Source organism: Bos indicus, chromosome 1 (assembly GCF_029378745.1).
Source record: "Bos indicus isolate NIAB-ARS_2022 breed Sahiwal x Tharparkar chromosome 1, NIAB-ARS_B.indTharparkar_mat_pri_1.0, whole genome shotgun sequence".
Lineage (NCBI taxonomy): Eukaryota > Metazoa > Chordata > Mammalia > Artiodactyla > Bovidae > Bos > Bos indicus.
This window is the reverse complement of record NC_091760.1, coordinates 145,332,081-145,356,204: the sequence shown is the minus strand read 5'-3', so window position 1 is coordinate 145,356,204 and position 24,124 is coordinate 145,332,081. Positions and strand designations below refer to the sequence as shown.

The 24,124-nt window shown below is 53.3% G+C and overlaps 1 protein-coding gene across 8 annotated transcripts in view; it reads right to left on the bottom strand.

The window, feature by feature from the left end:
- Window positions 1-24,124, bottom strand: part of ADARB1 (adenosine deaminase RNA specific B1) — a 116,106-nt gene that overhangs the window by 69,953 nt on the left and 22,029 nt on the right. For all 8 annotated transcript variants that reach the window (XR_002180986.2, XM_019963238.2, XM_070796021.1 and 5 more), the window contains exon 2: window positions 21-175. The gene's annotated coding sequence lies outside the window, so the exon portion shown is untranslated. The remainder of the gene's footprint in view (window positions 1-20; window positions 176-24,124) is intronic.

The following is a 24,124-nucleotide window of genomic DNA, read 5'->3' as shown; positions in this document are numbered from 1 at the left end:
TTTACAGGTTCCACTCTTACCGTGACTCCCTCGTGTTCCTGTGCCGCCTGGGCCCTGCAGAGCGGGTGGAGCTGAGATGATCCGAGCGTGGCGCCGGCTCGGCGAGCTTCCTTCAGGCCCTTGTCTTCCTTCAGGCCCTTGTCCAGCTCTCCATGCCGACCGGAAAGCTTTCCCCCTGCAACAGACGGTTCCCGTGCTTCATGTTAACTTTAATCCAACAATAAAGCCTTTCCACCATTGCAGAAGTCAAAGTGAAAAAGTGAAGTCACTCAGTTGTGTCCGACTCTTTGCAACCCTGTGGACTGTAGCCCACCAGGCTCCTCCGTCCATGGGATTTCCCAGGCAAGAATACTGGAGTGGGTTGCACATTTCCTTCTCCAGGGGATCTTCCCCACCCAGGGATCAAACTCAGGTCTCCTGCATTGCAGGCAGATGCTTTAACCTCTGAGCCACCAGGGAAAACAACTCCATAACACATGCTGCTCATGAAAAGTCCTCTCCCAGGGAACTGACCCTGCAGGCTGCACAGCACAGCACAGCCCCCCAAAAAACCAGTCCTCTCTTGAATATGGGGGCTTCCCTGGTGGCTCAGTGGTAAAGAATCTGCCTGCCAATGCAGAAGATGCAGGCTCAATCCTTGGGTCGGGAAGAACCCCTGGAGAAGAAAATGGCAACCCACTCCAGTATTCTTGCCTGGAGAATCCCATGAACAGGGCAGCCTGGCGGGCTACAGTCCATGGGGTCACAAAGAGTCAGACACAACTGAGCGACTGAACAACTCCTAGATATGTTTCACTTACTCCTAACGTGTTCTTGGTTTTTAAAGCAGATGCCCCATGATAACTTCCACCTTCACCCCCTGCCATGACAGAGGCATGCGTGACACACACCATCAGATCTCCACTCGCCAACAGGCCAGCGCAAACAAGCACCAACCACACGCCAAGGAATGAGGCCTCGGGCAGAGTCCTGTCCGGACCCATCTTCTGAGAGAGCAGATGCCACCTTCGCAGGCCTGTGCACACGTGTGTGAGTCCAGACAGACCTGGAGTTGCGGGCTCGGCATCCCCCTGCCCCTTCCCGCCCTAGTCAGCGCCAACAGCCCGCCCTGTGTCTGGAGCGGAGCCCAGGAAACAACTCTTCAGATCACTTCCTCCTGACCAGTGGGACGATGGAACTTGCTGATATACCTATGAGACCTGACAATGGAGCGCCTGTATTTTCTTTCTGAAAAACAAACTGATATCCAAACGACACTGCTTCTCCAGTGCAGACCTACCGGCCCACGTCTGTGGGGAGAGCGGCAGGTCTCAGAGGGGCAGTGGCAAGACCGGGCGGGCAGTGCATCTGACCACAGCGCAGCGAAGCTGTGCAGACCCCATCCCCAGCCACCAGGACCCTCCCTCTGCATAGCCACAGCTGCAGGTCCTCAGGCTCCGCCACAACTCTTTGCTGTGACTGGCTCAGATGCCCCTAGAATGTGTCAGTGAGGACAGGGCACATGGCGTCCCCATCTCCTTTCCAGCATCACCAGGTGTGACGGGCACTCGCTGCAGAGCCCCTCAGGCCTGGGGTTACGGTCACACAGCCATCTTGTCCAGCACAAAGGTTCTGAGCCGAGTGCCCAGAGCCGTGCCCAGCGTTGCCCAACCATCATCACCCAGCTGCGTGAGGTGCCACCCCATGCCACTCACGAAGCCTCCTTGGGCAGGACACTAAGAACCAATGAACCCAGGCATCAGCCTAAATGATGGCTCCAGACACATGGCCAACCTCCAGATATTTGGGCGAGCCCAGCTGAGGTCCCCATCACTGCAGAGCACAGACAGGCCATCCACACACGCCCTGCAAATCCCTGACCCATGAAGACACAAGCAGAACAACATCGTGACTGTTCTCTGAAGCTGAGTCTTGGGTGTGTAAGTTAAGCAGCAAGAGACCCCCCAGAATGGAGCTGCTCCAAAAACCTTGTAAACTTAGGTAAAATGAGCAAATTCCAAGAAAAATGCAACTCATCAAAGCTGACTCAGGAAGAAATGGAAAATCTGACTAGACTACCAACATTACAGAAGTACAATCAAGAGAGAAAAAAAATCACTGTACGAACAACAGTCCATGCCCGGGTGGCTCCCCCAGGAAGTTCGCCCAACACTCAGCAGGAACACATCTGCCAAGTGCGAGGAGGAAGGAAGAGGTGTCAGCCGAACCACTCCCAGGGACAGACGTAAACACCTGCGACAAAACATCAGCGAGTGCAGTCCTGACTAATCCTGCGTGATCCGGCTGGATTTGTGCTGGGAACACGAGAACGACTGCATGCGTGGACATCTATTGATGTGATCCTCCGCGCTAATAAACCTAGAGGGCCACACGAGGACATCCCATGACCCCACTACTGGCAGCTCAGTAGCAGGCACAGTTGAGCTGGATTCCAAGGGACACAGGCTTCCGTGCTGATGTAGAGAGAACGGCAAGCACAGTGCTATTTTGAAACCTGGGACAGCGGCCATGTCCACATGGGGAGGGGCTGTGGTCAAGGAGGAGCTCGAGGGAGACTGAGACACGTCTGCTTTTACCCTAGGGAAGGCAGAGGATGGATGTGTCATCAGAACCGCTCTCCTGACCCTCATGCCTCTGTAGGAGTCACACAGCTTATAATACAGATGTAGGAGAAAATTACAAGGCACAGAAGACAAACCCGCCATGGTGCCCACGGTGTTAGGGAGCACTGTCACTAACGATGGAGCCCAGCACAGCTGAACTGAGAATGACCCGGAAACGACACGGCCATGCGTGGTGCCCCGAGTGCCCAGGTCCTGTGTCCTCGGGTAGCGCAGTGCTGTAGAACTACTACTGACGGAAAGGCAACCCATTCACACCCAAGCTGGGCCAGGGCCAGCCATACCTGCTGCACTGTGAACCAGACGAGACCAGTGACAGCGGCACTGACTGCAGCAGCAAAGAGAGCCGAGGAGCCTGGGTGTAAAGGGCAGCAGGACCTCAGGGAAGGCCAGGAGAGGCAGCTGGAACGCTCCTGCCAGTGAAAGTGCATGCGTCAGTCGCTCACTTGTGGCTCACTCTTTGTGACCCCATGGACTGCAGCCTGCCAGGCTCCTCTGTCCATGGGATTCTATAGGCAGGAATACTGGAGTGGGCTGCTATTCCCTTCTCCAGGGGTTCTTCCTGGGATCCAAACCTGGGTTCAAACCTGGGTTTCCTACATTGTCGGCAGATTCTTTACCATCTGAACCATCAGGGAGGTTTCCTATTTCTTGCAAAAGAGAAGAGAGACCCTGTGGGAGAAGAGGCGCGCAGGGAGCCAGGCTGCAGGGATAGGAGGCCAGCTGATGGCACAGGGTCAGGAGCCAGATCCTGCCCGGCTTGATACACCCGCACGCCACAGGAGAAGGGCAGGGCCTGGGCACCCTGAAACTCTGGAAGGGGTGGACAGGGTGGGACATGGAGGAGCCCTGTCAGCTGGAGGCTCTGTGGTCTCCAGTCCCTGACACACCCAGGCGCCACCGCCACCACCTCCCGGAGCCCTCTCCTGGTGGCTGCGCCTGGCTCAGGACACCCTCCTCTGACAGCAGCGTGACCACTCATTAGTCAGGCTGCAAGGGTTTCTGCAGGGCTTCACCATTCTGCTGACAAATGGAGCTCAGATGCCACAGCAGTGCTGGTGGAACAGGGTCAGGTGGGGCTGAGCTCGTGGGCACTAACTGCAAACACAGAACTAGTCCCATTACACGAACGCGTTGCTCGGCACCCGATGGACTGCTGTGCCCTTGGGAACTTTGCTGACTGAATGAAGCTCTCGAATTCCCTTGAGAAGTGGTATTTATCGTTACAGTTTTACTTGACTGGAAATCAAGGCTTCACTCTGCCCCCAAATAAGTATCTCACATTCTACCTTTCAGATGCTTAGCACCATTCGTAAGTGTGCAGATACACAAAGCAGACACCCACTCCAGTATTCCCGGGCTTCCCTTGTTCAGCTGGTAAAGAATCCACCTGCAGTGCGGGAGATCTAGGTTCGATCCCTGGGCTAGGAAGACCTGGAGAAGGAGAAGGCTACTCACTCCAGTATTCTGGCCTAGAGAATTCCATGGACTGCACGGGGTCGCAGAGTCGGACATTTACTTGCTCACTCTGCCCCGACATTCTACCTTGCGGGTGTGTAGCGCAGTTTGTGAGTATGCAGTTACACACACCAGATTCCCTGATGTTAGAGATGCCGACTGTCTGAGACACAAGGCTTCACAGGCTCAAGGCAGGGGACGAAAACGGTCAGCAGAGGGATGCTGACACACAGGGGTGCTTCCGCATCACTGCTGCCACCACCGCTTCAAGTGCTTAACTAGTCCTGCCATCTTCCACCAAAGGAGGCACCGGAGGAGGGGCCACGGGGGCTGGTACTGGAGGAGGGGTCGTGGGGGGGCCCCCCGAGTCACTGAGCGGGCAGGGAGGGCACCACAAGGGACCATGGAGAAGGCACCAGGAGGAGGGGCCATGGGGGGGGCCACCAGGAGGAGAGGCTGGGAAGGGGGCACCAGGAGGTGGGATCACGGGGGCGGGGCACCAGAGGGGACCCCAAGTCACTGAGCAGGCAGGGAGGGCGCTGCAAGGGACCATGGGGGAGGCACCAGAGGAGGGGCCGTTGGGGAGGGCACCAGAGAAGGGACTGCAGGGGGTGGTACTGGAGGAGGGGTCGCAGGGGGGGCCCCCTGAGTCACTGAGCGGGCAGGGAGGGCACCAGGAGGGGCCACAGGGGAGGCACCAGGAAGAGCGGCCATGGGGGGCCACCAGGAGGAGAGGCTGGGAGGGGGGGCACCAGGAGGTGGGATCACAGGGGAGCACCAGACGAGGGACTGCAAGGGGGACCCCAAGTCACTGAGCCAGGAGGGGCCCCCCAAGTCACTGAGCCAGGCAGGGGGTGCAGCTGCCCCTCAGCTGAGGCTGAGACTGAAGGCAGGAGTCCCCCCTCAGGATGCCTTTAGTAGGGGAGGGGCTCTCGGCAGAAGCTGGTGTGAGATAGAGGAATCTGGGATGTGTTTTCTGAAAGATCAGGCTGATAGCTCTGTGAGCAATGCCAGGGGTAAGGCCGGGACAGCTGGGGGCAGAAGGATGACAGAGATGGAAACGTCAGGCTTCTCACTGGGAGGCTCAGTGGCCGGGCCCCGGGGATGAGGCCTATGGGTGGAGGAGACCATAGAAGCCGAGTGACTCAGGATCCTCACTCCGAGGATCCTGCCTCCACCCAGAGGGCAGAGCGGCTCTTCCACAACTAGCATGAGAAAATGCAAAGGAAGTTCTAGAAGACAGGTGTCTTCAACTGTTCTGAACTAGGGAAACCTCTGAGCATTGATATTGCAGCTCCGATATGACAGAAGCTTCCCTGGCTGATTTCAGAAGAATCAAGTCGATCCTGGTATGTGACCATTGTGGAGACAAGCAGCAGCTTCATGTGGTAAAACTACAATAAGCACTTAAATGTAAAAACATCCCGAGGAAGGGGACACCCAAGGAAGGGAAGTGGGCGGGGGGCACTGGCCCTCACTTCCTCTGGGAAGTCTATGAAGAAAGACTTGCCGGAGGAAATGATTCTCTAGTCCAGAGGCCTTGGTTTGATTTCATCTCTTTTTGTATTACTTACATTCCACTTGGAAGTCCCTGGCAGTCCAGTGGTTAGGACTCGGCACTTCCACTGCCAGGATCCAGGTTCAAATTCTGGTTGGGGATCCAAGACCCTGCACGCCGAGGAAACGCTCCGGACAGTGCATTTATTCCACGACACCCGAGAACCACCCTCGACATTGCTCCCAAGCAGGGCCCACTCCAGTCTGAGCCAGGGGGACGGGGTCCAGGGGAGAGCACTGGATCTGCCTGGTCCTGAAGGCTCAGCCAGATACAGGTTCTCACGTGACCTTGGGACCGCCCAGCAGGGCCTCAATTCACCAGCCTTTCATTCCCCCCACTTTTGGGGCTTAATAGCCCCAGTCGAAGTGGACTTTGTTCTCCTCAGTGAATTAGATCTACCCCACCTTCTGAGCAAGCAAGAGTACTGTCCTTTCCCTCATAAGAAAGATTCCTTTGGGATGAAGCACTGACAGTTTCAACAACACGCTGGGTCTCTGAGTCATCGCGCTGAGTGAAATGAGCCAGACAGAGAGGGACGCATGGCCTGGTCCCATCCACGTGAGCCAGGAGCTGCACAGGATCCACCGTGACAGGACAGGGCAGGGTGGGGGCATTCACCACCTTCACAGGGCGAGGTCCCTTGGGGCTTAACACTCAGCCAGCTGCTCCCGTTACACGTGCAGGTTCCAGGCATACGTCAACCGCACCCCAAAAAGGCTGCCGTCAAAAAAAAGACTACTTTGTTTTGTATTTTAAAACCCCACTTATTTTTTGAAGTGAACTGATGAAAGTTATTGGAAATATTTTTATGACCTGAAGGAAATGTTATTTTTTTTCAAACTTTCAACAATCAAATGCTTCATGGGCAATTAAAGCATGTTGCAAATATTAAAACAATTCATTAAGTAGGTGGGAGGCTGCCCCCTGTCTGGATATATTTTATTGTTTTATGATCATTTTTAGAGAAACCCAATGTTCCCAACACTAGGAATGAGCCCTGGGTCTCCACTGGAAGACAGCAGAGATGGAGTGGAAGAGAGAGAGAGAGAGAGAGAGAGAGACCCAGAAAGGGAAAGACACACAGAGAGAGACACACACCCAAAGAGAAGGAGAGGCACACAGAGGGAAGAGAGGCAGCGAGAGAGGGCCAGAGAGGCTGGTAGGAACAGAGCGAGCCGTCACCCAGCGCCCAAGGCCCGGCCTCCCCTGCCCTTCCACACTCGGGCCCAGGACAGTTGATGCTGACATGGGCTGCGGGCAGCACTGGCATCACCAGCCCGGAGCAGGAGTGACTCCATCCTGGGCACAGGGCAGAGGCCTGGTCACCAGAACAGCAGGTACAGCAGATGGGGAGGGACAGGCGTTCTGAGCCCGCCCTGTCCTCGGCCCCTGCACCCTTCAGGACAAACCAGCGAGACCAATGGGTGAGCAGAGGAGGTGTCTTTGCCAAGGGGACCCCAAAGGCACACTGGCCTAGAGTGGAGCCTCGCACCCCATCACAGCCGACAAACAACAGGACCCAGAGCAGCAGGTGAGGGGGACCTGCCCCAGAGGATGCCTGCCTGCCCCTAGTCTGCAACCACTGCCCACAGACACCAGGAAACCCACAAGGAAGGCCCTGCCACTCCCCCAAGAAACCCGGACTGGATCATGAACTGAACAACTGGAGAAAACAAAACGCTCTCCAGACTGAAATGCACAAGCCAAGTATGGAAGGCAGAGTGACAGGAAGAATTAACACGCAGAGCAAAACTCAGGAAGCTTCCTGTAACTGAAAGAAAGAACAAGACTCTGAGACCCGTACAGACCAGAGCGGACAAGCAGAGATGCTGGGGCAGCAGCCCTGGCAGGGAGTGCAGGGATCCACCATTCACTGCAAGGTCTAAAAATACCAATAATGCGGAAACTGCCCTAAGGACGCATGTCCCTGAGTGACAGCAGCGCCAGCTTCCACCGTCACGTCCCTGTGTTACATAAACCTGGGCCAGCCATCAACCTCTTGGATCCGATTCATGTGTCAAACTAACACATTCTCAGATGCTCTTAATTAAAGCCCAAACAAATGTGATCTCTGTATTTCTTAAGTAATGTTATAATTTTAAAAGCCGTCAGTAAGGTTATGTATCAAATACTGAAAATTAATATATCCTATTATCCATTGCAGGAAGATGAGCTGTCTAGACAAGAAAAACCTTTAATCATTTTTGATAGAAAGTTCTCAAATCTGTCTCCCTGCTCTTACATAAGATGAACTAAATGTAAGTTTTTAACCAGAAAATGGTCTTTGGTTAGAGATCAGAAAAGAGAAGGGGGAAGGTCACTAGAAGGAGGGAATAGCCAGGTGGCTGAGGGGGTGGGGGACCAGCCCAGTCACTCCAGATGAATAAACGAAGCTATTAAAAACTATGAGCTTAGACCCCAGAGAGCCCAGGCCTGGAGAGGGGGTGGTGAGACCCCCACAAGCAAGAGACGTGGGCAGTAGCCCTTCCACAGTGAGGAAAGCCAAGAGGCCCAGACGGGCGCCTGGGGCCCCCTGCAGCCAGGTGCAGTAGTCATCTCAGCAGGACGAGGTGAGGTGGAGGACGGGCAGGATGAAGATGAGGCGGGCAGCCTGAGGGCCTCCCAGACCCTCAGAGGAGGGAAGAGGGCGCACTTCCCAATGCTCCTCATGGCCGCCACGACCTCGGCTGGAAGCCTCTTGAGGACATCAGTTACAGGAATTAAAACCTAATGGCCAACTTCTCTTAGAAACAGAGAGACAAAAACCATAACGAAAATACAAGCAAATTCAAACCCTGGCACGTGTGACAACATGTCACCATCAGCTCCTTGTGTTCATACCGAGAGGGTACGGTGGGCTGGATCTGAAAACACATTAGTCCCCACGTCACCAGCAACAAGGCTCCCCAGTGATCCAACTGGTGTTCTCCTGACTGTGCACTAGTGTGGCGAGCCTGGTGCTCGTCCCCAAAACCACCCTCTATTACGGAAAAGAACTGAAAACAGGGCAAGGAGAAATAAAGAAGCCAAGAGAATGAAAGTCTGCGTCCTCGCAAATCGCAAAGATGCAAACCAAGCACACAGAAGCCTCCCGGCCCCGTCCTTCCTTTGGGAGGAGGAGGGCCGCAGGGCTCGGTGTCCTCGGAAGACTCTGGGTCTTCCGTCAGGAAGTTGTGAGAGCCGCAGGCTGTGGCAGGAGGGGGCAGCGGCCTGTGGGCCCTCTGTCCTTTGCTTCCATGCGTGACGCCTCCTGCCCGGTGGGTGCTGGGCAGAGGGAAACAGTGGCCCCACCACCTTATCTAGAGAAGGGGTGCATGGAGGGGTCCTCGAGTCTGTGGAAACATAAAATTAGACACATAACGGTGTGTGTGTGTGTCCAGACACACCTTCCTAGGACAGATGAACAGAGCTGCAGTCAGACGCCCAGAGACCCTCTGGCCTGCACCCTGCTTCAGGCATGTCTAACCACAGGTTGTGGCTGACCTCAAACCCAGTCTCTTTTTATTTTTTTTAATGATTTTCAGCCTCTTTTATTTGCTCGTTTATCTGGGGGTCTTTGTTGCTGCACATGGGCGTTCTCTAGCCGTGGCAAGCAGGAGCTACTCTTCGTTGCCCTGCGTGGACTTCTCACTGTGGTGGCTTCTCTTGTGGAGCAACGGGCTGTAGGCATGTGGGCTTCGTGGGCGTCAGCAGTTATGGCACGTAGGCTCAGGAGTTTGGTGCATGGGCTTAGTTGGTCTGGGGCGTGTGGAATCTTCCCAGAGAAGGAATCAAACCTGCATCCCCTGCACTGGCAGGCAGAGTCTTATCCACTGGACCGCCAGGGCAGCCCCCATTCCTCTCTTTGGCACTTAACCAACAAGATGTTACAGCCTTTCTTTTTTTGATATAACTATCACTCGATGGTAACCTATAAAGTGAATCATTAAGGAAAACTAAAAGTTGTAATTCATAACCCAAACCTGGGGTGTTCTCAAGTTTGCAGAGGGCCATGCACTCCCAAGTTCAGAAAGAACAGTTCTTTCATCAATAATGGCTTTAATTTGGACTCCATGGACTCCAATGGCTAACTATTGTTTTTTTTAATCATTATAACATTACCTTTGCTTTATCATTCCACATTAGTTTAATATGGGCTATCTGGGTACAGAGGGAGGAAATTTGGTCAGTTTTCCTGGACCATAATTTTTCAATAACTAAACTTTCAGTATCATAAATGATCTCCAACCTTATGGCTAAACACGTGTATAGAGCCCCTCTGAATTGTGATCCAGTAGAGACGTTTATCCGGAGAAGGCGATGGCACCCCACTCCAGTACTCTTGCCTGGAAAATCCCATGAATGGAGGAGCCTGGTGGGCTGCAGTCCATGGGGTTGCTAAGAGTCGGACACGACTGAGTGACTTCACGTTCACTTTTCACTTTCATGCACTGGAGAAGGAAATGGCAACCCACTCCAGTGTTCTTGCCTGGAGAATCCCAGGGACGGGGGAGCCTGGTGGGCTGCAATCTATGGGGTCACACAGAGTCAGACATGACTGAAGCGACTTAGCAACAGCAGCAGCAGCAGAGACGTTTATCAGGAAACCAGGTGCTGACTCTGAGTCTGTGAAATTTAACTAACATGCAACACAGTATCTAGGTAAATGTAACAATATTACCCAGCTATTTTTAAGTTTATAGGGCACACTTACATAAAACAAAATGACAAGTATATGCTGCTGACAAATTTACTGGAATGGGCTCATTTAATTTCTTCCCAATTCTTTGATAATGTTAGGCAGTTCTTCCAGTGGAAAGAAAGAACCCCGACTGTTGGAGATGTTCAAGAACCTTGCCACTCACAGTGATCTAAAAAGGCTTTTAATTGAAAACAGAGATAAAGTCCACACCTTCCTTCCTTCCTTCCCAAGGCCCTGTCAAAGGGTCAGAAAAGGTACATTCTGGAGGTGAATGAGCCGAAATAGTGCTGAAAAGTCACCAAGGGGGCCCAGCAGTGGAGGAAGCTGGGATAGGCATCATGGCAGAAGGCAGGTGGACCCAGCCTGACTCATGTGAGTGGAAGGAGCCATGTGTAGGATGGCAGGGCAGGGGTTCCAAGACCAAGGAACCAAGAGCAGGACTTGAGAATGACTGTCAAAAGACAGGCCAAGAGTCTGAAGGAGGCCCAAGCATGGGACTGGAGGAGAAGCAGAGGGGAGCAGAGGGCAATCCTAAGTCAGATAAATAGCACTCAAGGCCACGCAGGGATGTGACGGGACAGCAGGAGATCTACCTGCAGAAGAACGAGCATCGCCGTCCTGACTTCCCATCAGTGACACCAGACCCTGGAAGATACTAGAGAATACTTGCCAAGTTCTAAAGGAAAGTGACACGGACCAAGAATTCTAGACCCAGCCAATTATCGATTGAGTTCAGGAACAAAAAAAAAAAAAAACACATTTGAAGACTGTGTGCAGGAACCCAGGAAGTCTCTCAGCTGTGCATTCCATAAGGAAGTGGATGAAGGAGGTGCACCAGCAAAAGAGAAATGGAATCTAAGAAATGAACATCATGGGGTATGAGGACCCACAGCAGCTGGAGCAGCCAGAGGCAGTACAGAAGCCCCACAAGAGGGCAGAAGGTGCCGTCTGAATGTCCTCTTTGCTGGGCAGGAGCTCTGTGATTCGGAATTGCATTTTCTGCTACTTGGCTCTGCAGTGAAATACATTTATATGATCATAGTACTATACACGCCGCTTTCCTTCTGTTAACGTTCCTGGACTAACGCTGTAGAAAAAGCACAGAAAGCCTAAAATAATGGTAGATGAGAAACAGACTACAAATGTTTAGAGCTTAGTCAATATAAATCTAAAAATGTAACTCGTAAAAGTCAAGCACTGGAGAGGCGCTGCTTGCTGGCTCTGCACAGAAACAGAAGAGAGACGAAGCGATGACGGTCAGGACCAGAAGGATGGGGAAGCAGAGGAGCCACACACTCTCAACTGCTCACCTCGGGGAGCACCGAGGGCAGAAGGGGACGGGTAACTTCGTTCCGAATGCATGCTCACAGCACTCTGGGCTTTTAAACAGTTAAACTGCAAGGGCACCCTCACCCATCAGGGCATACTGAACGACTGCAGTCCATCTGCAGGACAGAAGGACAGGCTGTCCTGGTAAATATGGCAAAATGAGCCCGATAACAAGGTTATGAGCGTGGTATTAGTTACACAAAATCAGAAGGCTTCTGAAACTATTTTTAACTGTGGAAGCAAACATGTACCAGATAAAATGTATCAGCTCTAAGAAGAGGGAGGTCCCTGTGCACTAACACGCCCACAAGGTAATGGAAAAGGTGTTACAACTGTACAGAGAGTAAGCCAGTATCTAATGGAGAAAGCCCGCACATACGTCATGTATGTGTATACGCTTGCTATACGATGTGGACATAGATCTCAGGAATCTCATGTGCACAACACAAGTCCCATACATACCACAGAAATGCCACAGAGACAACAGAAACCCCACACATGTCACAGGAAGCCCACGGACATGACGACAGACCCAAACCCAGCATGGAAGGAAGTCAGGGCTACAAGCACATTTATCCTGCACGTACACTCGCACACTCACACACCCCACACGCCGGCCTGGAGAGTGAACAGACATCATGGGAAGATGCCGGAGTGCTTGGAGACGGCCTCCCTGGAAACTCAGGCGGGCAGCAGGCACAGCATCCTGGAGGAGAGAGAGGCCAGGGCAGTGCCCAGGGCTGCTCCTCTGCTGCGCCACCGTCCTCAGAGGAAGAAACCCCAGATGCACAACAGTGCCGTCCACTCCACGTGAGACCTGCAGCAAAGTCCTACTAAACGACACTGTACAGTGAAAACGAAATACAAACCATTCTTCCAGTCGCTGCTGCTAATCTGTAGCACATGTTGCTCCGATGACATGAGAGACCCGCAGAAATACGCAGAGGAACAGCAGTCTCTTGAATGTGTTTAGGGAAAAATAAAACATGTCCGTATGAAAGAAGACTCAGAGGACACAGACAAATGCTATCAGCAGAGCTGCCATCAGGCAGAGGGATCACTGCACCTCCCTGCTCCTAGTTTGCATCCCTGCAGAGTACACGGTTCACAACAATATTTTGTTTCTGAATAAAACATAAAATCTCACTCAAACTCAGCAGTGCGAGGAGTGCTCTGCAGAGGCCGCAGTTGAGGCAAAGGGCACACGTGGTGGAACAGTGGGGCCAGAGGGCACAACCCTGTCCCGCCAGCCCCGCCCGGGCAAGGTGGTTCCCAGACTGACCCTGCTCGTAAGACAAACCTGGCTCAAAGGAGGACCACGGGGACACGCTGACCAACCAGCGTCCCTGGAAGCACTCACCACCCCCGCCCCATTACCTGCCCTAATGAGCGGGCAGAGTCTCCATGGTGGAGATGCAGCACACGGGCCCCGCGTGGTGGCAACCAAGGAGAGGTCACTGAGCTAACAGGTGTCTGTCTCCCCAGCTTCTGTCTGTGCAGAAGATGACAAAGCAAGCTCCTTTCTGGACAAGTCCGCGTTCCAAACACTAACTTAGGGGGATGACCTCACCCCACAGTTCAGGGGATGAGGCCTGGCTCTGGCAACCCCACGTGTTACACAACAGGACGCAGACCCCACAAGGGCATTCAGAGCAAATGAGTCACCCTCACCTTCCAGACAACCTCAACGACTTCTGCAAGAATCCTCAGGTTTCATCAACACAAGTAAAGAAAGACATCTCAGCTCTTAAACATGTGAAGTTCAAAACCCAAGACTTCAGGAGAAGGGGGAGGGTGCTGAAGCCAGAGGCATGCACAACCAGGAGATCACCCCTCATCACAACGCGACCCGGGAACGAGAACTCTGGAGAGGGCACTGGCAGGGTGAGGGGTGCCGTGGCGTTCTGAGCTCCGCGTGCCTGGTGAACCCTGCCTGCAGGGCGGCCCTGGGGGATAGGGGTGGGGAGGGCCAGCAGGGCTCGCTCCCAGTGCTCGGCGTCCTGCTCTGTGACAGCCCATGGGGCTGCATGTCTCTGTTCTGTGCGCGTTCCGTGCATGTGATGCCTCTCAACAACAGTTCAAACACGAACTGTTTTAAGTCACTGCTGAGTCAGAACAGGTGAGACAGGAAGTGCACGAGGGTTCCTGAGAGAGTCGAGCACCCTCACCTCCCACGAGGGCCTCCACAGAGGAACAAGTTCTCGCAGGGCCAATGGCTGTCCTCTCCGGAAGAGCCAAACTGGACAGAGATGCATGGCGAGCTTTTACGAGGCAGGACAGGAGTCTGTGCAACACTTTCCATGAGATTCAACGTGTTTGTTTATTACTTTTAACAATGGCTAAAGATTCATCACCTGTTCAAAACAAAATGAATCCTGCTGGAAGCTAACTAGAAAGGTCAAAGGTGCTATAAATGCTAGCAAGTCCTCGACTGTGAGACGCTCCAAAGGGACAGAGGCTTAAACGCATCAGGCTGACCCCTTCCATGGCCACCAGTGAGGGGTTCACTCTCTGAGGAATTAAAATACATTCCTGCCAGTGACTATTATTTAGTTTAATTCCTGTAGGAAAACATAAATAAACACCAAACAGTAAGCAGATCCACCGCACACTCGCCTCATCTGGCTCTCTGACAGAACGGCCCTCATGTGCGGCCACCCCAAGACCCTCTGCCCTGGGACTCTGCCGGACTGCCTGGAAAACACAACCACCACTCAGGCAGGTCTGTGCTGTTCTCCAACTTGCTGAGAAAGAATTAACAACTGCTTCATAGAGTAAACGGATTAACATTTTAAAGTGTGCTTCATGAACGGAAAATGAACATGCTACCCTGAGGTTAATCCCACCACTTTCGGAGCATCTCATGCTGAAAGTGGCTTCTTGTCAAGACACAAAATTATGCAGAGAAAAGAATCACACATTTTCTCCTCAAACTCTGGAAGTGAAAAGGCCAAGTAAAAATAAATACAAAGCAAACTGACTAATCTGGGCTTCTCTCCTCCCTGCACTGGCTAATAGAGCAGAAAGCTAAAGTTAGAAAGCAAAGCGGTCTGAGCTTTCTGGAGAAAGGCTGAGGATATAAATACACACTCACATCTGACTCGGGGCTGAGTCGTGACTGCGGAGCAGCCCTGCGCCCGACCCGCACGTTTCCATGAGCAGCAGGAGAGGAAACTCCTCACCTCGCGGCTGGCGAGCGGCTGTGCACTGGGAATGATCCGCTCGCGGCAGGACCCCAAAGGGAACTTCAGGGGTAGATTAACTATGTTTGTTGAAAATCAGATCGAACTGGCTTCTCTATCCTTTCAGCTGAAAGCACACTAAGAGCCGCAGCAAACACTGGTTAAACAACAAACCTGGCGGCAAGCAAAAAGCACACCAGAATTAAAATACTGGGGTACCCAGCCACTCTCCAACAAGCGAGGGGCCCAGGCCCCCAGAGGCAGGTGCTGGGGAGGGGCTGAGAAGGAGCACACACCAGCTCCAGAGGAAGGGGCGCGGAGGGACACCACTGGCCACGGGAGCACTCACACACAGAAACGGGTGCTTGAGAAGCCAGCGGTGCCACGACCTCAGGTGTGAGCCCACACAGATAGGCACGCATGTTTGGGCGTGGCTATACAGTGACACACATGTGAGCCCAAAGCTAAGCCCCCAGGCAGCTGCTTGGTCCCCCTCGGCTCCCTGATCTGTGATGAGAGCAGAGAGGCCGGACCCCATGTCCCCTTGGCCACTGACACGCCAGGGGGACTTGGGTCCAAGGCACACCCACCCGTGCGCCCACATGTGTCCACGAGGAGGCACCACCCCAGATGGTCACTGCAGTCCCCTCTGGGTGGCAAGATGACGTCTTTTGCTTTCTTCTGCTCATCTCTGCAGTCTGAATTTTCTACAGCAAAGCAAACGATTCTCACAAGAGAAAAACTCCAGCGGTGAGAGGGGCAAGCCCCACAGGAGAGGAGGTGGCTGAGCCCTGGCTGCCCCTGTGCCTGAGACCCATGGCTGGGCTCTGGGCTGGGCTTGGTGCCCCACACCACTGTCCCTGCTGTCCCCCACTCAGGCCCTCAGCATCCATTGCATCTGAGCAGACCAACTTCTGTCTCTATTTAATTTAAATGCAAACCAGCATGGCAGGCGGCACTGCTGTCAGGGTCCCTGCAAGTCCTAATGGCCACTTGGGGAGGCAGCTCCTGTGCCTCCCTCCCAGGCCCTCTTCATGGTGAGGCATCTCTCCTCCTCTCCAGCCGGTCCCCAAGATGAAACGAAGCTTCAAGGCCTGGCATGCAGAGCAGGAAGATGCCAGGGACGGAAGCTCCCAATGTGGCGGGCGATGCCTGAGCAGCCTGTAAAGGATGGGGCACCCGCTGTGTGTGGGGGGGAGTGAGGGACAGAGGGGGATGCGCGCCTGCCAGACCTCTCACCCACTGCCCACTGTCTCTCCTGCAGACACAGAGGCCAGGCCAGGCTGCAGCCACAGAGGAGGACTGCGAGTGTCTGCTGGGAGGGCAGGGAGCAAGCCTCCAGCCAGCCATTCTCCTGGCCCCACCATGGGGCGGACCCGTCACACTCTCCCACTGCTGACCCTGGTGTGGTGGTGGGGGTTTGTCTCAATGTGAGCGACAGGGTGGCTGCTGAAGCCGGCCGGGGCCAAGCTGGATCCCCAGCGAGAAGCAGGCCTCAGCCTCAGAGGCGGCTGGCAGGATGGACAACACTCCCCCATGTTGTCACCCGCATGGAATGGGGGCACGGCTCCTAGCCTGGAAGAGGCCTTGGCCTGGCTTCCCACCCCACCCTGGGTGAATGCTCACTCCCACACACGCACACACACTGGGCACAGCAGGGCCGGAAGCAGCCCTGAAATTCAGTCAGACGTTTGAGGCTGCATTCCCTGTGTGCAAGGCTGTGGGCTCGTAGGTCCACACGAGGGACACAAAATCAAAACAATTTGGCCTTTAACCAGAACCCAGGAGCAGAGAAGGCTGTCCAGTGTCTGCAGAGGCTGTCAGTGGTGAGACAGCGGCCTGAGGGCCAGGATGGGAGGGCCCGGCACAGCCCAGGCTGCAGGTCTGACCTCTCCTCTGGCCTCTCCTCCTCCCTGTCTCGCTTCTTCGCATAAAGTTCCCGAGACAGATGCCAGCGGAGCGAGGCTAACACTCTCCACACTGACTGCACGGGGCTGTCTCGTGCCCAGAGACCAGCCTCTAGGGTGAGCCGGCTCGAGGACGGATGAAGGGGCACCCACATGGCCTACACGGACGAGGCGTTACCCTTCCCCCTAAATCCACACACACATCGCAGACACCTTCCCGCCAAGCAGAGCGTGAAATCCATGTGAGCACAGAGCTACCTACAGGAAAGGGCAGCAGAGCAGCAGCTCCTAAACTTCAGGCGTGGGGAGAGGGAAGGACAAACAGCCCGAGGGACCCATGGGACCCAGGATGGGGCCCGGGGCCCAGCAGCTCACACACACAGCTTCCCAAACACTCGCTCTATGCTCAGAACCTACAAACAATGAAAACAAGGGCAGGGTTGTCACTTCCATCATAAAGTCCATTTCAAGGCCAGTTGCAGGTCAGCTCAGAGTCAACCACTGTGAACGCAGCCTCTTGGTGGAACCAAGAGGCCCCTTCATCCACTGACTGTCTTCTCCCACTAAGCACATACACAGTGACAGCTTGCCAAAGGGCTTTGGAATTTCTGCCCATCTGATGTGTGAGAAACAGTACCTCCAAGAAGCTGAAGGGCCGTTTTTATATGTGTGTGCAAACACATGTACACATATGTGCACATGTGTATGCATGCACATGTGTGCATACATGCATACAGTGTGTGTGCATGATCGTGTGCACTGCGCAGGTGTGTGCATATACGTAGACATGCATGCGTGCCTGCATGTGCTCATGTGCTTGAGCATGTACGCATAGGCCTGTGTGCAGGTCTGTGTGTACGCACGCATGCACATGTGCATGTGTGATATGTTGCGGAGATGTTTCTCACAGCTGACCTTTCTGACTTCTGACCTCATGTACAGTGTTATTGCTGCTGTTTGAATCCTCGTCAGAAGTTCTTCATCGGTGGAGGACTGTAATGTCATAAGATTCTCCCTCTCCTGGTTGACTCTCAACTCTGAGTCATGTTTTAAAAGCCCTTCCCAGCACTGAGATTATACTGGCCGGTGTTTCTAACACCAGAATAGTCTCCTCGGATCCATTTGGTGCTTATCCTCGTACATGGTCTAAGGCATAAACCTAATGTTGTCTTTTACAAAATGGTGTCAGACTGTCCAAAAATCACTTACTGAAAGTTCATCCTGACCCAGCACTCTGAGATGCCGCCTTCGTCAGACCTGAGGCTTCCGTCTGTACCTGCTTCTTCCTGCACTTCTGTCTGCTGGGCTGTCTGTTACTCATGTTTGTCCTGCTCCGTCATCACCTTATCTTACTTAGAGGATGAGTTAATGTCTGGCAGGGCTCTTCTCCTTGGCCCTTTCTCTTCTGAGTTTTCTAGGTGGTCACACATGTTCTTCTGTTAACGACACAATCAACATGTCCAGCCCCAGGGGAAAAAAAAAAACCTGATGTAGAGAGAGCGGCCATCTCACTGGTGCTGCAACAACCAAATCAGGAAAAAGGCCTGTCCTTCTGTCTGCCAAAGGCTACCTGTGTGTCTTTCTGGAGAACTTTTAGAATGTTCTTCCTTAGGTTTTGAACAATTCTTATTCCATTTACTCCTAAGGACTTTATTTTGCTATTGTAAAGGGGGCTGTCTTCTCCCTGGTATCTTCTAATTGGTTAATTCTGTGAATGTGAAAGGCACTAGGAATATCTGCATATTAACTTTGTATTCCCACTACCTTGGCAAATTCTTTCATTACCTGAGTTGCTCTCATCACCGATTCTCTGAGTGGTGGCCTCTGCGTGGACAGCCCAGGTGTGAGGAGCCCCGCCGCCACCACAGAAAGTTCTGCTGGACAGCACTGCCCGGGTTTGTTGCCAAGAGGGGCCACTCACCTCCTCTGGTCCAAACCCCACTTGTGTTCTGTTCTTTCCTCAGCCTGGCTTGGAGGAACACTGTGATCAGTCGTCATACTACACACCTGTGTTTGGTGCAGCCCCTGCCTCCTGCCCTCCCTTTGGTCCGCAGCCAGGTCAACGTCTCTGAGGGGAGCACAGGGGATGGAAGGAGGATCAATTAGCGCCTAAAATTTATTTTTCAGTAAAACCTTCTTTACTTTTCTGACTCTTATTTAAACCTCTGATAAGACTTTTTCAGACAGAAAAACAAAACTTCCATCTGGGACAAACTGAATGATTGACACCTGTGGACCTGAAAAAGAGATCTTTAAGATTTCTAAAGGTTACGTTCACTAGAATTTGAAACAAATAGAACACATGTTTCTGCCTCCCGTTCCATGAGTGCAGCATCCAATGATCACGTGCCTCACAGACCCCATGCTTAGGCCCGGGCAGCGCGCTCACACAGGGACGTGGGATTCCTTGCATCCTGCTGCTCAGGGTCTTTCACTGGGAGGACCCGAGGCCACCGCAGATGCAGTAACACGGTTTGTAAAAGTGACGTGGGCTGAACTTCTTTATGTTGCTGGGAAAATTCATTTTTTATTAATTTGTTGTTCTAATTCCCAAGTCATTCATTATTAGAGAGGAAGAAAAAAGGGGTCAGCAAACACGCCACAGGCCAGCGGCCTCCCGTGTTCTCGCAAGGGTTACTGTGGAGACCACACCCAGGAAGCAGGCACCACAGTGGTCAGGCCTAGGCAAGTTCATGTGGTGGGACGGTGGTGCAGAAACGATAGTGGAAACAGAAGGATGAGTTAGCTGACAGACCACGTGTGTACTGAATATACTAGTCTAGGCTGCAACACGGAGCAGGCCCGCCTCCTGCCCTGAACACAGAGAGCTCTGTTGGACCCAGAAAAGGGCTTTAAACTCAGCAGGCATCATGGAGAGAGGGACCTATAAAAACCTCCAGAGGAATTTAATAAGCCTGGTTTTACAGGATACAATTGCAACAAAAACAAAGAAAGGTATTACCACTGCTGTGAAGAAGGAAAAAAAAAAAAGCAGCTTTGAAAGCTGAACCCTATTGACGGCGCTTGAAAACCTAAGAACAGCTTTGTAAACAAGCTGAGAAGAATCTTAAGACTCGAAATGGCATCAAGGTGCTTTCTCTTCAGGAGAGAAGGGACCCCGGGTTCTTGACATTCCCCCACAGCTGTTCCACTGGACAGAAGCAACGGTGTCGCGAGCAAAACAGTCTGAAAAAGCAAAGAAGCTGAGTTCAGCCCCAGTTCCTAGACAGAGACCTGTTATGAAAAGAGCACAGAGCCGACGGGTCCAGAAAGCCCAGCCAGGGTGAGGGAGTCATTGCTTCTGAGGCCGGTGAACCCCACGCAGTCCGTCCCACATCCCCCCATGGCCTCTGGTGCACCTTCATGAAAGAGGCCAGTTCCTGAAATAAACCCCCTTACCAAGTCTCTAGATAGCAGGTGTACCGGAGAGCCAGAACCAACACTTCTGGGTGCTTTCGTCTGTACAGTGCTCGAAATACTTCCCTGCTTGCTTACAGCCGGCTCTCGGGGGCTGTCTCCTTTAGGGTACGTGTATGTGTGAGTGCTCAGTTTCTGACTCTTTGAGACCCCATGTGACCCACCAGCTTCTCTGTCCATGGAATTCCCAGCCAAGATTACTGGAGTGGGTTCCCATTCCCTTCTTCAGGAGATCTTCTTTACCCAGGGAACTCACATCCACTGCAACTCCACTGGCAGATGGGTTCTTTACCAGCTGAGCCACCAGGAATACATTCCACTACTTATCCTCTGAGAATGACCAACACAAGAGACCTGGCCTTGCCCCTCGGTTATCACACGAAGGGCCAAAAAGAACCCAAATGTTCCTCTAAAAACACAAACGCCACCGTCAAAAAGTGAAAATCAAAGGCTCAGTGATGCATCTGAGGCAGCAGAAGAGCCTTGGAGGAGGTAAGCCAGCCAGCTCACACGCCCCCAGCACTGTCACCCTGAGTGGGAGGTGAGTTTCTTCCACTAAACCCTGCCCTTCATTTGGGAGGGTGTCCTTTTGGGGAAAACAGAGATTGGTATTAAGGTCATAAAACCCAAGACCCTCCCCAGCCAGCCAGCAGGAGCGTGCGCAGAGGCAACACTGGAGCAGGGCTCCCAGGCCAGCAGGCAGGGGGCTCACAGGGCTGCCACCCACTGCAGGGCAGAGGCCCCGCTCCCCAAGGCCGCAGGGCATAGGCCCCACTTCCCAAGGCCGCATGGCGTCCCACTGGGAAAAACAGGCACCTCAACTCTGCCAGAGGCACCGCTGACAAGCAGGGCAGTTTCTGCTCACAACCCTCACTAGTGACCGGACCTTTTCCCCTTGAGCAGGGTCTGCACTGGCAAACTCACGAGAGACACTGACCAGGGCAACACACCAACGTGATATCTATGAGAACCAAGTGGACAGCTGTCACCTAAGTCGGACTTTAGCTAATGAAACCAGGAAGTCACAGTCTGTTCAGACTCCTCAGTTTCCCCTACTGACCTTCTGCTGCCCCAGGGCTCCAGCCAGGCCCCCACGTGACACGCAGCCATCGTGTCCCCTTCAGAGCTCCTCTGGGCTGTGACAGTCTCTCAGACCTTCCTGTCTTTAACGACCTTGACGGTTTGGAGGAGCCAGGCGTTTTTCAGGACGCCCCTCAGGGAAGACCACAGAGGGGAGGGGCCCTCCTCACCACGTCCCGTCAGGGTGCGTGCCGTCACGTGACCTTCATGGTGGACGCTGACCGTGGTCGCCCGGCTCAGGCGAGTCTGGCAGGTGTCTCCACTGTGCTGCCACCACCTCCCACCGTCCTCTGGAAGGAGGTCGCTGTGCCCACCCCCAACCCGAGGAGGGGCGCTCCCTTCCTCTGAGGACGGGACAGCTGCAGAGCCACGTGGATCCTCCTGGTTTCCTTCTCTGTCACTTGTTTATGTCAGGCTGGCCCCGGGGGTATTTATTTATTTTATGCTTTGGGCCGTGATCCAGGACGACTCTGTTCTGCTGCTGAACCTGTTCCAGCGCTGGCCCTCGGGAGTTCCTCGGTTGGCTCCACTGTCCCCTGACACGCCCGTCCATGGGGGCTGGCTTTTTGTTTTGTTTTGTTTTTAGCACTTCTGTACTTTCTGGCACTACCAGGGGCTCCAGGTCATCTTGGGTATTTCCTGCACAGTCTCAGAAAGAAACCCTCACTCTTTATTTTTCACATGCTCATTTATGGAGCATGCAGTTACATGTTAAAAAAACACGAGTGGCAGACAGCTAGCTTTGCCTACCTTGCAAAGGTAGGCATCTTCCTCCTGGGAACAGCACCTAGACCTTGTTCAGAAGTAATGACTTTCTCCCACTGGACATGACTGGGTGGTCCTCTGGAAAGGGTTACCTGCAGGGAGTAAGATGGCGGAGGAAGCCCAAACTTTTCATTTTAAATTGCTTGCATAACTTTTTCCAAGGATGTGTATTATTTCCACAAATTTTTCAAAATGTAAAAAATTAATTTAAACCCTTGTGTTGTCAATAAGTACAAACCAAATCTAAGAAAGAGAGAGAATAGTAACAATTCTGATTTTGAATAAAAATGAACACAAAGCATGCTCACTTCAGAATGGACTGAGTCTAGCAAAGCACACACCACCTGTCTAGTGTCCACTCTTTTTCTTACACAATTTTACATTGCTCTCTCAATCATTTAACAATCAGCAGAGACTCTGGTTAACTAACATGAACAGCATTCAAAGTATTCAAATGCTTTTGCCGAATACACAGTATTTAGAAACTTTTACAAAACGCTTTGCTTGAGAAGTTTTATAGCTGCAAAGATGGTGGGGTTCACCATAACTCCCCAAAGCGAAAGCATTCTTAACCTACTTGAGAAGTTCAGTTCAGTCGCTCAGTCGTGTCGGACTCTTTGCGACCCCATGAATCGCATCATGCCAGGCCTCCCTGTCCATCACCAACTCCTGGAGTTCACTCAGACTCACGTCCATCGAGTCAGTGATGCCATCCAGCCATCTCATCCTCTGTCGTCCCCTTCTCCTCCTGCCCCCAATCCCTCCCAGCATTAGTTTTTTCCAATGAGTCAACTCTTCGCATGAGGTGGCAGATACCCCTTAAACTCCAGGACAGGAAATAAATGTTGTACATTAGCAAAAGAGAAAAATTAGCCAAAAAATGTTTTAGTGACATCACAGGTATACTTAAGAAAAAGTATAATTTATAACTTCAAGGTTTCTAAAACCAAATCTCTGTGTGCATACTTTAGGAGGCAAGGTTTTCCGACGTCCCCTAAAATGTCCGCACCTGGGGATCTACGGAATCGGGTGGGGCTGGCGGCGGATGGAAGTGGGAGGGGGAGACCCAGAGCAGGCGGCTCGCTAACCCCTGACCCAAAGCTGGGCGCGCGCACCGCGGCTCCCGAGAGTGCGAGGGCGCAGGCGCGCGGCCAGCCCAGAGCCGACCGTTAACAGTAGCGGACGCGAGTTCATAGCGGGCAGCCTCCCAGACCTCGCCCGAAAGGACCCCGAAAGGTCTCTGCAGACTCACCGGGCACTGACGCGTCCCGCAGGCCTGACTGGGAGGTGCCTGAGCTCACGGCCATGGCGACCCCGCCCATGACGGTGCTGCTGCTGCTGCTGCTGGCGCTGCTCTTGCCCACGCAGACCTGCACGGAGTCCACGAACACCGCGCCCACCCCGACCGCGACCCTGACCCCGGAGGGCAACATCTCGGAGAGCCGGGCCTTGCCCGGCATCGAGCTCAGAGCCCGCAGCTCGAGCCCCGTCCCTGGCCCACTCGCCCTGCTGGCCCCACTTGCCCTGTGGCTGGTCCTCGGGTAGGGACGCTGCATCAGGCCTGCCCAGCGTGGACACTGCACCAGCACCTCGCCGGCCTCCACGTCTCGACCTCACGGACAGAAACAGGTCCAGAAAGCAGAACCCCACCACCACCCCGTGTGCCGTCAGTGATTGTCAAGGTCACACCTCCCAGCGACTCCCTGAACAGCCTGAAAGGAGATGCCACATCCCAGCGAACTGAAGACAGGGCTCAGGAAATCTGGGTACCAGGAAACCAGAAGATAGTTTATCTCTACTTTGATTCATTAAATTATAAAGCCAAACAATGGCTGGGTGGTGTCTCTGAAAAACAGCAAAGCATGTCTCTGAAGCATGGGCCATCGGCAGCAGCCAGGCCTCCCACCAGGGCAGCTCGTAAGCTGCAGTTCTCTTAGGAGCTGGTGGCCACATTTGACCTGGGGACAGTAAGTGACAGGGGCCTACACAGTGATGGCAGATGGTCCCCAAATCCAGACCTCGTGAGTCACTTGTGCACCCCGCTTCCCCACACACCCTACCCTTACCCAGAGAGAGACGCACACAACCTCCCTGAACTGTAGACGCTACTGCTTTATTTCTTTATG